This window comes from Ictidomys tridecemlineatus, chromosome 6 (genome assembly GCF_052094955.1).
Source record: "Ictidomys tridecemlineatus isolate mIctTri1 chromosome 6, mIctTri1.hap1, whole genome shotgun sequence".
NCBI classification, from domain to species: Eukaryota; Metazoa; Chordata; class Mammalia; order Rodentia; family Sciuridae; genus Ictidomys; species Ictidomys tridecemlineatus.
This window is the reverse complement of record NC_135482.1, coordinates 169,835,730-169,855,089: the sequence shown is the minus strand read 5'-3', so window position 1 is coordinate 169,855,089 and position 19,360 is coordinate 169,835,730. Positions and strand designations below refer to the sequence as shown.

The 19,360-nt window shown below is 39.2% G+C and overlaps 1 protein-coding gene across 4 annotated transcripts in view; it reads right to left on the bottom strand.

Moving 5' to 3' along the window:
- Positions 1-19,360, bottom strand: part of Dclk1 (doublecortin like kinase 1) — a 328,262-nt gene that overhangs the window by 143,273 nt on the left and 165,629 nt on the right. The window lies entirely within an intron of this gene.

Sequence of the window (19,360 nt, the reverse complement as noted above, 5' to 3'; positions counted from 1 at the left end):
AAGTGAATGCTGGTCAGCAAGCAAACTGGCCACTGAGAAAGCCACAGCATCTCAAGAAAGGAAGGCCCTGGGAAGATCCCTGGCTGTTCTGCACTAAGATGAAGAAGAAATGTGAGTGGATAACAAGAGTCCCTTAGGGACCTTAGATACCAGGGAGGTCACACTCTAATCTGGCTCAAAAGGGGATTCAGCCTCCCAGCTGAGATCCAGAGCAGAGCAGAGTCTGGGATCCCAACAGCTTCACCACTTTCCCCTGAGCTGCTCAAAGGGCATCTGAGTCACTGGGAAGCCAGCCAGGGCTGGGTAGGCTGCCCTGGACCTGAGAAGCATTGTGAAGGAGGAGACCATCAATTCTGTGGGTGTTGGGAGGCTTATGAGAAAGCAGTGGGGGGTGGAGAGGCTACAAGACAAACCATAAAGCTGGTGGCACTAAACAAAACAAAAAGGACACACTGGCTCAGCCCCCTGACTCAGTAGTGAGTCATGTCTGGAGCAGGAAGCATAGCCTTAAATCGTATTTTGGAAAAGGGCAGTGAGGTAAAACTTCCAGAAGGTCTCTGTGTTCTCTTTCATCACCAGAAGTGAAAAGAACAATCACCCATAATAACAATTAAATAAAGGCCAAACTTTTATATTCATTAAAAGCTGTGTGATACGTATCCTGGCCAAGTTTTAAATCATTGTGAGCTATAATTTGTCCCAATGAGAGATGGTCTCAAGGCAAAGACAATGTGGGGCCTGTCTGGCAGATCAAGGTTCATGTTCCAGTTCTGCTGCGTACTAACTGAGCAATCTTGGGAAAGTCACATTGCCTCTCTGGACTTTAGCATTTGCACTCATCTTGATGCCATAGATCAATGAATGCACACTGCTTAGCATGCGACACTCAATATCCAATGTCCCATAAAGGACAACAGTTATGTCTTTATTAGTAGAAATGGTAGTAACAATATTTCCATGCTGTGTATTTCTATATGCCACAATTGGTGGGTTGCAAGGCATAAGGTGTTAGATATAGGTCTCATATCTGTCCCAGAAAGGTACCAATTCTGTGAAGAATATCCCAGAAGGACAGAAGAGACCCAGGAGTCTACTAGCCCTTGTTGTCAAGAATACTACAAAAAATTCAGGGAATCTTCACACTAATACTCACAAGGCAGAAAAATAAAAAGCAGAACAAAGGTATGTGCTAAACTAATTGTTTGAGCAAAGGAGAGGGCACAGTGGACCAAGACACCCAAGTGGGATCACAAGGAGGGTATTTTGTATTTCAACTTGCCAAGTCACCTGCTGTTTACCCATTTGTCATATGTAAACTGCACCTAGCCTCCATCTCTCCCCAAAGTACGTGTCTCCATCTTTCCAAATTCCTTAAAAGTCCTTGAGGTATTTGGCCCTTTAATAAAGAGCTCCACATGAACTGCAGATTCCAACTAAAGTCTAGAAAATTTCTGATCTCAGTTAAGTAGGAGCCAAAACTTTAAAGAGTAGAGGACCCAAAGTATCAGCGACCCTTACAAAGGCTCTGCAAGACAACAACAGCAATACACAATTAAGACCAAGGGTTTTCACTTTGGGCCCATGGGTGAGTTTGGGGCATATATAACTTATGGCAATTGAAGATTTATTATTTTGTGTATGTGTATACACACCACCTATATATGAATATGTCTATTTTTCTGGAATAGAATTCGTTGCTCTCATTAGGTTTTCATGAAGGAAGATTTTTCAGTCTTCCCAGAAGATTAAAAATCAATGGTTCAGATCAGGATTCAGCAAATTACAGACCACAAGCCAAATCTGGCCCATTGATTATTCTTAAGTTTTATTAGAATACAGCTACACTCAAAGTTTACATATTGTCTGTAGCTGTTTTCACATTCTAACAGTAGGGCTGAGTAAGTTGCAAGAGAGACCACATGGCCCCCAAAGCCTAAAAAACTGACTATCTTGCTCTTTACAGAAAAAGGGTACTGATCTCAAGTTTAGATAATATCTTTTAGAACTATCCACTATACTCTAGTAGTACTGGCTTATAGTATACCACCAAAATCCAAAGTGAGAAAATTAAAATCTATTTCCCTGATCCATTTGTAACTTTGTGGATTAATAAACCTGCTATAGATTGGCAGATTGACCCTCATCCTGTTCTCCTTGGAAGCCTAGCACACCAAAGAGTAGCTAAGTAGGGGACTAGTTAGAATTCTTCCAAGACAACCTGCTACAGGCATCCTGGACCAAGTTTCTCTTGTAAACTGCTAAAGAAGAGGTATTCAGGCAAGAGAATTATCATCACTCTAAATAATTCAAACACAGAATTTGTAGCTGCTGGCTACAAACCAAACATGAGAAATTATATAATTAGCATCAGTGCATAAAGGACTACATAAAATATGCTAATGCTCTCAACATGTTCAGGCAAAGCTGCAGAGTGATGCCATCTATTAACTAGTCTACTGGCTCGGTCCAAATAAAGAGAAACATCTTAAGAGTATTTTTAAAATAATGTTATCCATCACATTGATAAAATACTTTTCTTGGGCTACAAAACAGGTTCACAAAAAGTGTTTACTCTAACGTGTTTTTAGTTGTATATTTCTATTTTCAGTGTATATTAGATTAATTTTACTATCCTTAAGTCAAGAACCATTTTTGTATTATTTTTATACTGAATAGCTCTCATCACTCTGTTCGATTTGCTATCAGATCAGTTTTTGTGTACAGACTATAATTTCATGTGCCTACTATTCATCCAGTATTCAGAGAATACGATTTACAATCATTGTAGTGAATATGACCACACAACACCTCACTCTAAGCAGTGTGGTTCTGCTAGCATCTTCTATGCTTAAAACCTTATGAACTTAGCTTTACAGTTCATACAGGAAGCTAGGTATTCAAGAAGAACTGCATATAATGACATTCTCTTAAAGGAAAAGAATAAGGTCATCTTTGGGGATCTACAAGGAATTGGTTTTAGGACTCTATAGATACCACAGTCTACAGATGTTCAAGTACCTTAAATAAATAAAATGGTGTAGTATTTGCATATAACTTACACACACATTCTTCTGTATACTTCAATTCATCTCTAGATTTTTTGTGACACCTCTTAACAATGTAAATGCTGTCAACAGTTGCTATCCTACATTGTTTAGGGAATAATGACAAGAAAAATTGTCAAACATGTTTAGTAAAAGTTCAACTTTTTCCCAATATTTTCTGTCCTTGGTTGGTTGAATCTTCAGATGTGGAACCTAAGGATATAGACAGCCAATGGTATTTGCAAATCGAATCTTAATGTCAGGGAACAACTCAGGAGTCTTATTCTATTGAACAGTGTACAACCTGCTGGGCTTTCTGAGCTTCCCTCTTTGGATTCCTACACAGCTCTTTTTCCATTTTCCAATCTGAGTTTACTTAGCATTTCTGCCAACCATGGATGGCCTCTTTCTGTGAGCTATTTGTGGAGAGATCTTTCATCATAAGTCAGTGTCCCCCACATTGACTAGCATATTGTTCAGATAAATGTTTGTTAAATAGTTCAAAATAAAGATCTAAAATCTGTTCCACTTCCATCAACAGATGAGGGTTCCAAGCACCCAAAAATAATGACATTAAGTATAACACTTGCCCATTACATGGCAGCTTTGCAGTGTGGTTCCCCCTGCATCATCTCATTTGAATCTTGTTACAATGTTTTGTGACTGGCACTTCTTGTGTCTTCATTTTACCAGTGGATACCAATTCTGAGAGGGTAAGTAATTTGTCCAGGGTCACACAGGTGCTAGGAGTGGAAGCTGGTATGACCTATGACCCCCCATCTCCAGGCTCTTCTGAGGTCATGTGTTAGGCTGATGCTGATGGACTAACTATCTAAATGATGCAGCTTCACATAATAGAACATGATTTGGACTAGAAGTCGTCAGAAGCTTAGGGCCTCAGTTCTAACTCTAACCTGCTGGTTGATGGTGGGTCGTCACTTAACCCTTCTAGGCTTTAAGTGGCTGACTCACTTGTGAAATGAAGAGCTGAACTAGAAATTCCCTAAGGTTCTTTCATCTCCGACAACTAGCGATTCTATTGAGCAAAAGCAATCCAGTTCCCAACTGATCTATCTGAAGGAAATATACACAGTATGAACTATAAGGGAGCCTCTACAAGCAAATAAAAGTCATTTTTCATTAAGCACATCCTCCGATGATTCATGCTACAGGTCTCTCTTGGCACAGTTAACCAAGAGCAAACTGCACACAGTTGTGAAAGCATTTCTATGACTCTTGTACAGAAATCAAACTTATGAGGTAGGCGTGCCAAAGTAGAGTGGCTAGCCTGCCTTGCCTCAGTTGGGAGAGAGCCGTTTTGCTCTCAGCCTGGAGGCCTGAAGGAGGAGGGGGACTGGATATTTGAGTTCAGTCACACAGCGAACAATTTACTCAAGAATGCCTACACGATGAAACCCCAATTAAAAATCACAAGTCAGTGTCCCCCACATTGACTAGCATATTGTTCAGATAAATGTTAAATAGTTCAAACAGGACATCAGAAACTTGGTGAGCTTCCTGTTTGATAAACTGGGAGTGTGATGAGTCCTCGTCCCAGGAGGAGAGGACACAGAAGGTCTGCATTTGGGATGCCACCAGACCTTGTCCTTTATTTTTCTTCAGTTGGCTGATCCTGATCTGCATCCTTCAAAATAAAACTATAATTGTAAATACAGTGCTTTTGTGAGTTCTGTGAGTTGTTCTAGAAAATTATTGAACCTGAGGGAGATATGGGAACCTCTGCGTTTACAGCCACTTGTTAAGAAGTATGGGGAGCCTGGGGACTCCTGCATTTGTGGGTTGTTCTGATGTAACTGTACACTCATTTGGGATGGTGTTTAACCTCTGAAGATTGACTACAGGCATTTAGCTTGGAATTACACTGCAGCCCACCTGCCACTACAGGGTTCTGTATGAGGACATGTCAGGCACTCTCACCCCAGGCCCTCTGCATTAGTCATTTCCTCTATCTGAAGCATTCATCCTCTAGGACCTTCATGGCTGGCTCCATTGACCTCTTATTTGCTCAAATGTCATCTTACTGAGGTCCTCCTCTCTGGAATCCTCCCCCCACACTCCCTTTCCTACTTCACTCTTCATAGCACTTATCTTCTAATAGACTTAATTTGCTTAGGGTTTTTATATATTAAATATATTCCTCTAATAGGATGTAAGCTCAGTGTGAACAAGAATCTTCCTTTAGTTCACTGTGATATCTAGTGCTCAGAATAGTGTCTGGCACACAGAAGATATTCAGAATAGTGTCAGAATAGTGTCTGGCATACAGAAGATATTCACTCAATATTGGTGAAATTAAGCTGATCTATACCATAGGCATGGAGAAACACATAAGATTAGGCTTCTGTGATATAATATTAATTTAATAATTTAATTTATGTTATTTGACTGCAAGCCTCTTACAAAATATATAAAACTCTCCTACCTTTCATATTGGAAACCCCATTACATGAATTATGGTTTAGATATGAGGTGTCTCCCAAAAGCTCATGTGTGAGACAATACAAGAATGTTCAAAAGTGAAATGATTAGATTATGAAAGTTCTGACCTAATCAGTGGATGAATCCACTGATATGGATTAATTTCCTAGTAATTATAACCAGGCAGGGTGTGGGTGGAGAAAGAAGGTCACTTGAGGGCATGCCTTTGGGGTTTATATTTTGAGCTCTCTCTGCTTCCTGCCTGTCCTGTCCTCTGCCATTCCCTTCTGCCTTCTGCCATGATGTTGTGTCTCACCTTGGGCCCAGAGCTATGGAGTTGGCTGACCATGGATTAAAACTCTGAAACCATAAGCAAAAAAAAAAAAAAAAAAACTTTTCCTCTAAGTTGTTCTTGTCAGATCTTTTGGTCACAGCTTCAAAAAGCTGACTAAAACAACATGTTAATAATTTATCTCACTTGAGGAAGAGGCAAAAATACTTTTCTATATTATTATTATTATTAATAATATTTGTGGGCTTGGGCTTGAACCAAAGGGTGCTCTACCACTGAACTACATCCCCAGTTCTTTTTATTTTCAAATAGTTGGTGAAGCTGGCCTTGAACTTGCAATCCTCCTGCCTCAAAATCCCAAATCACAGAGTGTGCTGCCAGGCCCAGCTTTTCCATAAGCTACTTATTTATTTATTTATTTATTTTAAATGAACACTAATCTTCTGACTTCTAATAGCTTTCTGTGAATAATTATGTTGAAAGGTTGTCAAGTGTGAAACGAAGGCTAGTTGACATTAAGATTGGGGGGAAGATCTATGAAAGAAAAAATATTTATTTCCTATACAGGTCAGGCACTCAAAATTTTTAACCCCAGTTCTCGGAGGCAAGGCAGAGCTCTGTGCCACATCAGTGAGATGTCCCAGCTTAGTGTGTCCTATGAGTGGGACACCCACAAGTGAACAAAAGACAATTACCAACTCAGGGCCCCCATGTATGTGAGTTACTACCTCTAGAGAGTGACTTGTCTCTGACTGAGGCCATACTAATGTCCACCCTGACCATCTGGCAACAGTTGGCCTTGACTGGCTCCCTTCCCCTGTGCTGATACATGTTATTCTTTAAGTCCAGTTGCTGATACTTTATTGACAGGGCTGCTGCTTCTCTTTGGCTTTGTTCTCTGATTATGTGACTAGGAATCACATAAATTCAGAGAGAAACTCTACTTCACCATATTCATTTTAGGCCTCTGAGAAAAACGAGGCTCATGATTTCATAGTGATTTTATTTTGCCTATTGACACCTGAAGATAAGTCATCCATGCTTCCATTCTTCTTCTTCTTCTTTTTTTTTTTTAACCAAAAGCTTATGCATTTGTTTATCTTCTAGAACTGCTTAGACAGAAAATCTAGCTGGAAGCAGAGAGGAAACATATAATAACAGTATCTTACTATATTTTATTCAGAATACTTACAGTAATGAAAATCTATACAGACAGCCTGTAAAGACACATATATCAAATTATTACCCAATTTTAACAGTGACTTTTAAAATCACCGTCATATCAAATATTGTCCACAGTGATTTTTCACTTCATCAGCTGTCCTGTAAGTAGACATTTAGCTTTCCAAAGTGAAATAGCCTACAAGGCTCTTAACATGTGCTTGGCATGGGGGATTTAATTGGCAGGTTTCAGAAGGAATGAAAACATTTTCCCTGTGGACCCACACTAAAAGGATAGTCCTAAAGTACCCTCCTGTACTCAGGGTATGTGTGAAGGCACAAGGAACCTGTTCTCTTCTTCTCTAGGGCTTGTTAAAAAAATTAATCAAGTGTCTATTAGGCTGAGATGGTTTCAGCACCTGGAGTTCCTATGGAAGCAAAACTCATTTTAAGAGGTAAAATAAAACTTAAGCTTAATCAATAAGACACGGCCAACTAACCTCTACCTAGGGACTTTTCACTAGAATGTCACCAATAAAACTACTGTTCCACTTTAAATACTTAAAAATATTTTCTTTGCCTCACTTCTACATTCACCTTATAAAAACCTTTCTCCACCGTGCCCCTTAATTACTGGATTCCAAACCACTTTTCGTTTGGTGCTGCCCAATTCATGAATTGCTGTCTGCTCCCACCCATTCTTTACAATTTTAATGTGCCTATGTTTATCTTTTAATAGTTATTATCTTTTATCAGAGATTGACCCAGTCAAATGTGAACCCTGGGCTTGAAGCTACCCTGCCACTGTTGCCTATAAGGACAGATCTGAGAGTTGTTATAGCTTTTCATTTCTTTCTCTTTTTGTCTGAGAGTTTTTAAAGCAGCTACGCTATGGGTCTTTGGCTGGATGACCCCAAGAAACACAACTTAGTTGGGAAGGGCAAAGACCTAGAAGCCAGAAAGACCTTATTTCCACTACCTTCTCTGCCATTATTTATCCTCAGGCAGAATTTGGATGGTTCAGACTCTCAAATGGCCAGAATTAATGATTCAAATTAATAAGATGCAATCTGGCATGAATACAATTAAAGCACTGGATGAAGGCTCAAATATGCAATTAAGCAAGTAGAACCTGGCTTGATATCACATCAGAATGCCCCTCGGATTTCAGCAGGTCAGAAGTTAACCATGAGTCTGCATTGTTTGGCTACTGACAAAAAGAAACCATAATTGCTCTTAGGATCAATTTGAACAAGTTTGATGTCTCTATCAAATATTTTTCATTCTCTACATTCTTGAAGGCCCCCAAGGACTACTGTGTTCAGTAATAAATGCCATTTTAGGTAAGATATTGCTAACTATGGAGTAGCCAGAGAAAAGTAACCAAGATTATAGAGTGGTCTTAGGAGAAATATCTGTAGCAACTTTGCCTAAGAAAGCTGGAAAATCAGTCTGGAGGAAGTACTAGGTCATGGTCCTCCAGCATCTGAAGGGCTGAGAGGTGAAGTAGATTCCCACTGCATTCCATTGCTTTAGCTAACATTTCTTAGGCCCTTCCTATATTCATGGAACCTATAAGTGCTGTGAGATATAGAGAGAAATGATTCATAGTCCAATCTCAAAACACTTATAATTAAGTAAGATGAAATGTAAAGAATCTGGAATCCTCAGTCTTCCTTCCAACTCTGTGACCCACTGGGCATGGGAATATGATGGTTAATGTTATGGGTCAGAAAAAAATATGTTTTATGGGGATGTCTGTGAAGGTATTTCTAAGTGAGATTACCATTTGAATAGAGGGACTCCATAAAGATATAACTGCCCTCTCCAATGTGGGTGGGCAGCATCCAATCCATTGAGGGCCTAAATAGAATAAAAAAGTCTAGAAAGAAAGAATTTGGGGTAAAATTGGGAGTTCATAACCCACTTCAATCTAATGTATGAAATATGATATGTCAAGAGCTTTGTAATGTTGTGAACAACCAATAAAAAAAAAAGAAAGAATTTACATCTCTCCTTCCCTTAGGCAACTCATCTTTTTTTTCCTCACTGCTTGACTGGGGTAACTTATCTCATTTTCTCCTGTACTTGAAATTTACATCACTGGGTGATTCTCGTGTTTTTATGCTTGAACTGAGTTATATAACTGGCTTTCTTGGGTTTCCAGCTTAGAGATAGTATATCATGGATCTTCTCACTTGAACCAATTTCTTATAATCAATTTCTCTCTCTCTCTCACACACACACCTAGAGAATAGATGGCTATTTGGGGAGCCCTGACTAATACATGAGTTTGGGCAGTTTCTTAATTTCTCTTATCTTGGTTTTCTTTATTTGTGAAACAATACTACAGAATTTTTTTTCTGAAAATTGAATATTATTAATATTTATAAGTTATATTAATTTTTATAAAGCTCCATAACACAAGACAGAATTATCAAAATGCTGTGATAGAGAAAAGAACAAAAGAAAAAAAAACAGGAAAAAGAATGAGAAGTCAGAAATGGACAGAAACCAAGTAGATAGGGTAAGACATTGCAAAGAAGGTAATTGTTGAATTGAACTCAAACGATAAGAGAGATTTGGTTGGGTAGGGAGAAAGAAAGGATGAATAATATTTTAGGTTGATGAGACAGTATGTGTAAAGTCAGAGATATTGCAAATAAAAGGCTTTGGGGAGACCAACAAATATCCCTGTTGTTGGAATGCAGAAAAGAAACAAAGTGATGATAATAGGTGGAAGGATATGACAGAATTGGGTTGACTGTCCTTGAATGACATGCCAAGGAGTCTGTGGGCAGTACAGGGCTATTTAAGTAAATGGAGGAGAATCAATCTATGTCCAAACATGGGGTGGAATGACTAAAGACTGTAACCTAGAAAGCAAGTTAACACACCTTTATAACAGTCCAATCAAGAGATTATGGGGAGATCAGATGATCATAATGGAATTGGAAAGCACAGGAACAAAGTGCTGGTTATGGGGAGTGAAGTTGAAGGGTGAGTAAAACTGGCTCCATGTTTTGCAACCTCTGTGCAAGGGAAAGTACTGATGCCCTGAACCAACACGGGAAACCAGAAGGAGGAATAAAGTTGGCCAAGCAGATGATGAGTTCAGTTGTGGGATGTGTTGAATTTCAAGTGGCTGTGGAATAATCCTAGGCAAGTTCATAGTAGCAAGTTGGAGATATGGTTCTGGTGCTCATGAAAGCAATCAGGGTTTGAGATGCAGATTTGAGAGGAGGCATATTTAAAGTTTAAGAATGTGTTGTCCGATATAGACAAACTTGGTTTTGAATTCTCTATTCAACACTAACTAGCTGTGTGGCCTTGAACAAATTATTTATCATCTCTAAGCTTAATTTCCTTAATTATAAAATTGGGAAAATTATACATACTTCAAAGGCTTTGCTTATTGCATACCATCTGGTAGCCATTTGTCACCATCACTATCTACCATCACCATCATTGCTAAAGCCATTAAAGCAGATGAACTTGGCTGGGAATAGAGTAATTAAGTAGAAAAAAGGGTTGAGGAATGAATCTTAGGGAACAATTACTAGGGAATATATGGCAGAAAAACAACACTCAAAGAAGCTCAGGAGTAGTCAAAGCAGTGGGCAGAAGACCAAGAGAGCAAAACACTCTGAAGATCAAGGGGAGAGAATTTCAAGGAGGGAATCATCAAAAACATCAAATGCCACAATGACATCAAGGAAGAAACAGAAAAAAAGAGAAAGATAGAGAGAGGGAACATTGAATGCAAGTATTTGAGAGCTATCCTTGCTTTTTGCTTATTGGATCTATTACATATGTGGTAGGTATGAAAGCCAATTGCAAATGAAATAGTATTCAAAATGGAAGTTTCACCCAGACTCCAAAGAAATGTGTTCCAGATATTGAAGTGAATTATGAGATGGATCATCTTCCAGAAATCTCAAAGGAGATATAAACGGATCCAGGCCTTAGCCTTATTTCCACTTCAAGGCTTAAGTGGAAATAAGACTTAAGTTATTAGAGAGAAATGGGATCTGTGAGAAGGATTTCTTTAGGGAACTGTGCTATGAACTCTATCATTCCAAAAGAAGGGAGAGACTCCACTCTGTCTCAATAGGGACTTCACTTGGAGACCCGAAGTGCTTGGATGGGAGAAATGACAGAAATAACTGACCAGTGTTCATGTGTTGGGTTTTCACCTGAGACCTTCTGATAAAACTAAAAGGCTCAGTTGAATTACTTGGGTTGTTCATTGGAGACAAAGGAAGTGTAATTGATTTGATGTTTTTGAAGATCAAGTTAGCATGGAGCTGATTTAAGTTCTTCCCAAGAGGACCGTCTGAGGTCAATTGGCAGAACTTTAGAAAATAAGGACTGAGGGAGACAGAGCCAAAGCTGGAAGAAACAGAACTGTCCACATGAACAGAATGGACTATTCCCAGTGAAAGTCCCTGAAGGGGACATAACAATTGCTATCCCAGAGAATGTTAGATCATCTTCCAACAGTACAGCCAAGTAAGGATGTCCATCTCCCCTTCCTCATCATCCTGCCCCACACCCTTCATCTCTATTCCAATCTGGAAGGACTGAAATCTACAGGGAGCAGGTGAGTGAAAAGGAAAGAAAGCATAAAGCTTGTCCTTGTCCTACAGAGCTGATGACTCACTCCGTTGGGTCCTAGGTAGGAGTGAAAAACAATTCCAGTTTTAAATGACCATCACATGGGACTAGATATTTTTTACTTCCGAATTGAGATGGTAATTTGTACCTAGAAGAGCCTATAACACTTTTTACTATATTAGTAGGGATTAGAAAGATAGTCGGATTGCAGAGGTATCCTCCAATGGCAAAAGAACTTTGCCATTAAAAAAATCAAAAAGGATGGTGAAAGACAATTGTTTTTTTTAAAAAAAAATCTGATAAACCCCATAATCTTTTGTGTTCCCATGTACCAGTAATCCAAAGTAATCAAAAGTAAGTCAGAATAAGGAACCCGAGGCTCCAGGACAGTAGTTTATTTATTATTAACAGTTGCACAGAAGGGAAAAAAGACTTGGTAGTTTGAGACGATAACAGAGATGACTGAAGTCTCCTTTACAACAGGAGAGATCTGGAGGCCTGACCGTGAGCTAAGAAGAAAGTGACAGATAGATAGGGTAAAGCAGCAAATCCACAAGAGCAGTAGGAAAGGGATTCTAACAAAGAAGGTCACCACCAAACAGGACAAAATCAGGAATGTTGTCATTGCTTTTTTAAAAAGGAAGAGAGACTCTTCTTCCTTTAAAAGATAAGGGAAGCAGGGGAGAGATGTGGAGACATGAAGATATGGTCCAGAAAGAAAGGAAGTAAAACCATTTATGGTGAATGACTTTGATCATCCTCCAGGGCTAGGTGGAAAGCTCATTGTCTAGGAATGGCAGCAGTAGGTGGTATTTATTATTCAGGAAGTTCAGAATTGGACCACTGTGTACAAGCTGGAGAGAGATTAATTTTGGCTCAATAAAATGAATAACTTGTTAATAATCTGCACTAGTGGACAGTGGAATTGGCCTTCTTGTAAAATTGTAAACCATCACTCACAGAAGATTCTTTCTGGGGATGGAGTAACTATTGCTGTTTTGCTGTAGGGAGGATTTCTATATGGTGGGAAAGGGGGAATGGATGACCTCCAAGTTCCTGGGATTCATGTTCAGTGCCACATTTTATAGTGTTTTCCATGTCAACAACCTATGTATTCCTGTTACTGAATGCAATAAAAAGAAGTCCATTTGGGCCAAAAGAAAAAAAAATGTTAAGAAAAGATGCATGTGTTACACAATGCCTTGATTTCCTAAGTAGAAAATTATCTATTTGTGGCAAAGGAAATAGCTTGTGCTTGAGTTAGATTCTGTCTCCAAAGTGCAATACTCTATATGTCTCTACGGCTTGGCAGTCGATTAAATTTGAAATATCACTATGTTCTGGGAAACTTTATATTTGTGCATGAGCTCAAAGGAAGCAATGGTCAAGAAAGTCTCCAGAACACCCTACAGTTTTTCCACTGCTAAGAGGCAAAGAGGAATACGAGAAAAGCAGGCTAGCCAATGTGCTCTCTCTTCACAACTCAAACAAAAGCCCCCAAACCCTCTATTTCAAACATTAGAATTAACTCTGCAAGGCAACGAAATCCAGAAATGGGCATATCATATTTTGCATTTTTCTCTATTAAGACAGTTAAATGTCACAAAAATTTGGCTATTATTCAACAAGACGGCTATAACGAATTCTTAATAACTTTACATTCCTAGAACTGATGTCTACTGAAACAATAAAATATTTCACCGCCAACAAATATCACACATTCAAAGAATCTGCCCCATATTTAATGTGAACTGGCCTCCTAATCCAATTAAAATGTAAATCTATAAAGAATTATCAGTCTTCTGTGACTCATTAGTTCTTTTACCATAATATTTTTCAGGAGAGAGAAATCCATGAGAAGCAGCAGCAATGTTTAATATTCTTGGTCACTACCTATGATCCCTTGGCATCTTTAGACATAAGCAACATTAAAGGCCAGAACAAAGGGCTGTGTTTTATGTTACCATCAATAGTTTTTGTGTGTGTGTGTGCCTATCACATGGCCTGCAACATAGTAAATTAGCTTAGCTTATTGAATAAATTAATGAATGATTAAATGAATGAATTTTTTAACAGTGGCTTAAAAACCACATAATGGGTAGCTAAGGGTGTAGCTTACTGGTAGAGCCCTTGCCTAGCATTTGTGAGGCTCTGGGTTTGATTCCCAGCATCACAAAATAAATAAATAATTAAAACAAAAAACACTTTATGGGAAGGCCTGGTCTTTATCCAGACTCTACATTTTCCAGTGTTCTCAATGACCTCATAATTTCCCAGCATCACCAGCTTCAGGACAGAGCAGCAGGGCCATCAGAGACCCCTTTGACCCAGACCACTATGGACAGAGAAAAAGGGTTGAGGGGGTGACATTTCCTAAGGGCTAGAACTCCTGAATGCTGTAAGTTTTAGAAAACTGTCTGGTTCTTCTAAATGTGATTTGGTTTAAGTTTCCAGAACTTCATTTCAGAGAAGAGTGGGTATCTTCAAAGTCCACTTAATTTTCCTCTTACCTTTACCATAAGAATAAAAGTTAAGAGTAATAAGAAAGAAGTAGCAATTGCCTTTGGATTCTAAAGAATACCAAAAGTCAATCTTGGTGACATCTGACTCCAATTAAGTCCTGAAAATGAATCTCCATGGCTGAGTCCATCTGCAGTCCACCAGGAGGTATATTTCAGCTGAGGTGTCATTCACTAAGTAATAAGGAACACAGTTTTGAACGTGCTTTGACATTTATTATCTTATTTGAGGTCCATTACAACCCAGAGAAAAAAGGTTTTTTACAGAATAGGAAGCAGGCTTGGAGATGTACAGACCACACAGCAAGTGGGAGGTGGAGCTTAAATAAAATCTATATCTTCTAAGGCTATTCCAATGCTGTTTCTATTATCCCTGGTTTGCACCCTATTTTCTTATCAGTCAGAGTTGGAGAAAGTATCGGGACCCTGGTTGTGAACTTCTATCATATCTCACTCAGGACATGAGTCCCAGAAAAATGATTAGGATGGAATATTCCTAGAAACATTTGTCAAGCAGATCCTGGGTACCCAACATCATGGAGGTCCTTAAGAGAAGGAAATGTCCCTTCTAGAATCTCACACCAGGGAGATTCTAGATCACTATTACAGATGGGTCTGTCTGTCTAGTATAGGGAGGAGCAGGAATGGTGTTCTGCAGAGAGAGGAAACTGTGTGAGTACATGCGTGCACACAGATACACACACACACACACACACACACACACACACACACACACACACACACACCATGTCCCAAAGGCCTTAGTGAAGTTTTTAGTTTTAATAACTACAGAAGGATAAGCACTATGCATTTCACAAAGCAGTCATTTGAAAGCTTAATGACTTGTGTTTTCTCTATACTTAGTTTTGAAACTGGTAAGAAATACATTTTTATTTGTTTATTTACTTTTGTAGTTGTAGATGGACAGCATGCCTTTATTTTATTTGTTTACATGTCTGTAATGCTGAGGATCGAACACTGTGCTTCACATGTGTGAAGCAAGTACTCTGCCACTGAGCTAGGCCCCAGCCCCCAGTTTTAGTTTTAATTTGTTGGTTCATTCCACATTCACCAACTTCAATCAGAGAGGCTGAAACATTTTATAACATATACATGATATATGTACAATACACACAGCAAATGAGGCAAATTACACCTCACACTAAACCTGCAGTCAACTGAAAGCAATTTTCACATGTCTTTCAGTGAAAACTAAGTTGTTCCTAACCAAATAGAATAATCTGATTGTAGAGTTGACTTTTCTTTTCCTTCCTTTCTCTTTTAACCCGAGAACACCACATTTTGTTTATACCAATTTGATGTGATCTTCTTGGACGCAATTTGTCTTGTTAGAATCCCTGTAGAAACTCACTCTGTCTTCAACCACATTAGCACCCCTCCCAGAGGACTTCCATCATGCAAAACCCTGTGGTGTGGCTCCCAGGGAACAAATACAGTCTCCACCTACAGGAACCTTAAGGATTAATTTAAACAGAGATCTCCACCAGAACATCGGACATCAATCCATAAATCAGTACCTTATGGACAGGGTAGTTCAAGCAATTCAAAACATATCTTCCTATACCATTCAGCCCATACATTTTCATCTTAGTCAAAGGGATTTCAAGGGAGGGATTGTCAACTACATTACTGAAATTCTCAAACTGTTTGACCTACCAGATGAGGAGCCCTAACTGTGAAAGTTCAGATGAGGTGAAGTGTAGCCTGGCCACAGCTCTGTTGTCCATGTAGTCTACCAATAAATACAATGCTAGCACTGTAGAGCCCAAAGACAGATCAAACAGAAAACAAAAATCAGTTTACTTGTAATCCAAGATCAACTAAAATCACCACAGCTACCAACAATTTAGGTTGAATTTTATTCTCTAGAAAGATATGTTCTAGGCCCAGCTCACGGGACCCGTGAATGAGAAATCATCTGGAAACAGGGTTTTGGCAGACATTCTCTAGTTTATATGGTACCCCAAATCTAATAACTAGGGCCCTTTTAAGAAGAAAGAAATTTGGACACACATACCAACCCACAGGGAAGAAGGCCACAGAAGAACAGAGGCAGAGATTCCGCCACAAGTCAAGGAAGGCCAAGGACTGCTGGAAAATTCCAGACTAGCAGAGGCCAGGAAGGATTCTGCCTTAGAGACATGAGATGGAGCACACCACTGCCCATGCCTTAATTTTGGATTTTGTTCTCCAGAATTCTGAGACAAAAGAATTTTAGGGTGGTCTCTTTTTTATATTTCAAAATTTGTATTTATAATTAACACATAATAATTTTATGTGTTTATGGGATACTGTGTGAGGTTTCAGTATATGTATACACAGCATAATGACCAAGAAGTTAGCATATTCTTCATCCCAGAAATTTATCTTTGTGTGTGTGTGTGTGTGTGTGTGTGTGTGTGTGTTAACATTCAAGATTCTCATTTCAACCAATTCCTCTTATTTTAAGCCACCCAGTTTATGGTACTTTGTTATGGCAACCCCAGGACACTAATGCAACAACCAATGTAATCAACAATATGTAAGCTTAAAATAATGCCTATTGACATCAGAATCAGGAACACTTGGAAACTGACTGATGAAGCAATCAAGATCTTAGAAAAGTAAAGAGAGATTGAGAGATACCTAAGGCTATCCATGGTGGGAGGAATCAGCAGAGGTGAGCCACCCATGGCAGTGAGGTGAATGGGTGAAGAAACTGGCAAAGTAAGTGAGGGGACATTGGCTTTGAGGACAAGAAGGTGGACAAACTGTGACATACAGTGTCAGGCTCATCACCAAGGAGTGAATGAATGCCAGGTGGACATTTCTCAAGACAATCCTGTCACTTTTGAATGGCAAAAACAAATCATAAACTCATCAGTTTGTCATCAACATCTAAGCAACACTATGCTGAGCTTCCTGTCTCCAATTTGGCATTTTCCCTGAGAATGTTTCATCATTCTAAATTAGACAGCAGGCCAAGCATAGGAAGGATCTGTCGGCCTCTCTGTCTGTCTCTATATATAGTGTTCTATCCACCATTTCGAAGGTGCTAAGACTCCACTGATTGATGACGATGTCGCTAAAATGGTTACATTCTGAACTAGAACAAGGAAGGGGTTTTATTCCGCATGTGAAAACTTTGGGGAGGAAAGAGGATCCCTCACAGTTTCTAATATCGATCTGGCTCCCTCGTGACCCTGTGAATTATGAGTCTATAATGGCAAAACCCTTTACTGGAAAGACCTTAAGCTACATCCCTAGGAGCTTTCCCAGCAATAATTAGGGGGATGTATTATTGCTAATCCCAAACTCACTGGGAGCTGGGTTAATTTTGAAAGATAAAATAAAAGTGCTGCCTCTCAGCAAAAGGCCACTTCTTGGCGCCATTAAATCAAGCGCAGCCCTGCTCAGGGCTGAGAGTAATAATTCTGAAGATGTCTGTACCCCCCGCTGACACGCCTTTGAGGAAGAGGCTGTGGAACAGGCCAAATGAAGCATCAATTTGCAAATACCATTTAGCAAGTACAGATAAGCTGGGCTAAATCATGCTCGGAGCACTTAAAAAAAAAAGATTCGAATTTTAATACATTAGCACCAGAACATGCTGTACAAGCAACAGGAAAATTGCAGTTGTCAACGTGTGAATTTAGTTTCAGGGTAAGTTCACCCAAGGAAGTAAAAGCTCGATTTAGATTCTTTTCCTATCCGACTCTCCAACCCCCCCCACCACCACCATATCCACGTGCTTCTTTTAGAATGAGGGAGGACACGTGACTCAGGAATGGATTTCACACCAAGAAATGTTTAGGGCACCTTCATCAGGGGAAAGGATGCGGAGTGCTCACAAAAATGGGGTGCAGTAGCCTTCCTTTCAGGGAGTCAAGCCACAAAAGAAGGATGAGGGGTATGTGTGTGTGTGTATGTGTGTGTATGTGTTCCCACACACGTGCACACACACATACACGTGTATAAAAGTACATGTGTACATGTGCTCACGTGTACATGTCTTTTCTTAAGGAGAAAGCATTCTAAGGGAAATTTGCAAGGGATTTTCTGACAATGTGCTATTGTACTTCTCAGAAAGTCTCCCTGCCCATCACTGCCAGTGAACAGGAGGAGGAGGCGGCACCTCCTGAGTTGAAAGCACAATGTCAACTGGGGAAGCTTAGCTAGCTGTGTGGGTGCCCCCAGTGTGGCCCTAGGTCTACCTGGAGGGCTGAATAATGACCAGAGAGCCTGGGAACCCATAGCCAACTCTGCTGATTGGAAACTAAGCTTTCTTCCAGTTTGCATTCGACAGTCTGTTTTCTATATTAAAGCAACAAATGGATTTTCATTTCAGAACGCATCTGGTCTCAGACCATTCTATCAGAAGCAGCTATTTTCTTTAAATTGAAAGTCAAAGTCGTTTATTTTTCTCAAAACTGTGCTGTCAGCTCTTCTGCCTGACTGGAAATATTCACTTGTTCTACACAATGACAAAGCTGCCTTCTCCTTAAGTAGACGTAGGCATAGGGAGACCCCTATGAGGACACCTTACCTGTGATGTTTTTACATACATCTTTGTCTCAAAGGGCACATCTATCAGTTAGAAAGATGGAATGCATTTATTTTAGAGGACAAGAGATGTCAAACTACTCTTCAGTTAGGGTCCTTGAACCAAAACAAATCTCTTCAAATGAACACACACACACACACACACACACACACACACACACACACACACACTTTCATTGGGCACTTGTAATTTTAATAATAATGGAGCAATTATCGTATCCCTCCCAACATAGCTTAAATCATTTTTATATATGAAACAATTGTAAAATGTTTAAATGCATACAACTAATAATACATATACAACCCTGTGTTGCTTAATGATGTGAACATGTTTGGAGAACAGCATCATTAGCTGATCTAGTTGTATGAACATCATAGAATGTGCTTAAACTGGAATGACTATGGTATCACTAAGTGATATAATCTTATGGAATAACTCTTATATATGTATATGTGATTCGTCATTGACCAAAATGTTGTTATGTGGCCAATGACTGTGCATACATATAATGTAGATACTACATGTGAACATGTGTCTGCAGTGTTTGAGTGAGACCACTACATTACTTCACGGATCTTATCAGTCAAGTATTGCCCATCCACTTTGTCAAAAGCTCAATAATTTGTTCTTTCAGGATAATGGAGCAAAAAAAAAAAAATTCATTATCATTTCAAAAAGTACTTCCAGCTAGACAGAATTTGAATTGTCAATAAATGCAAAATTT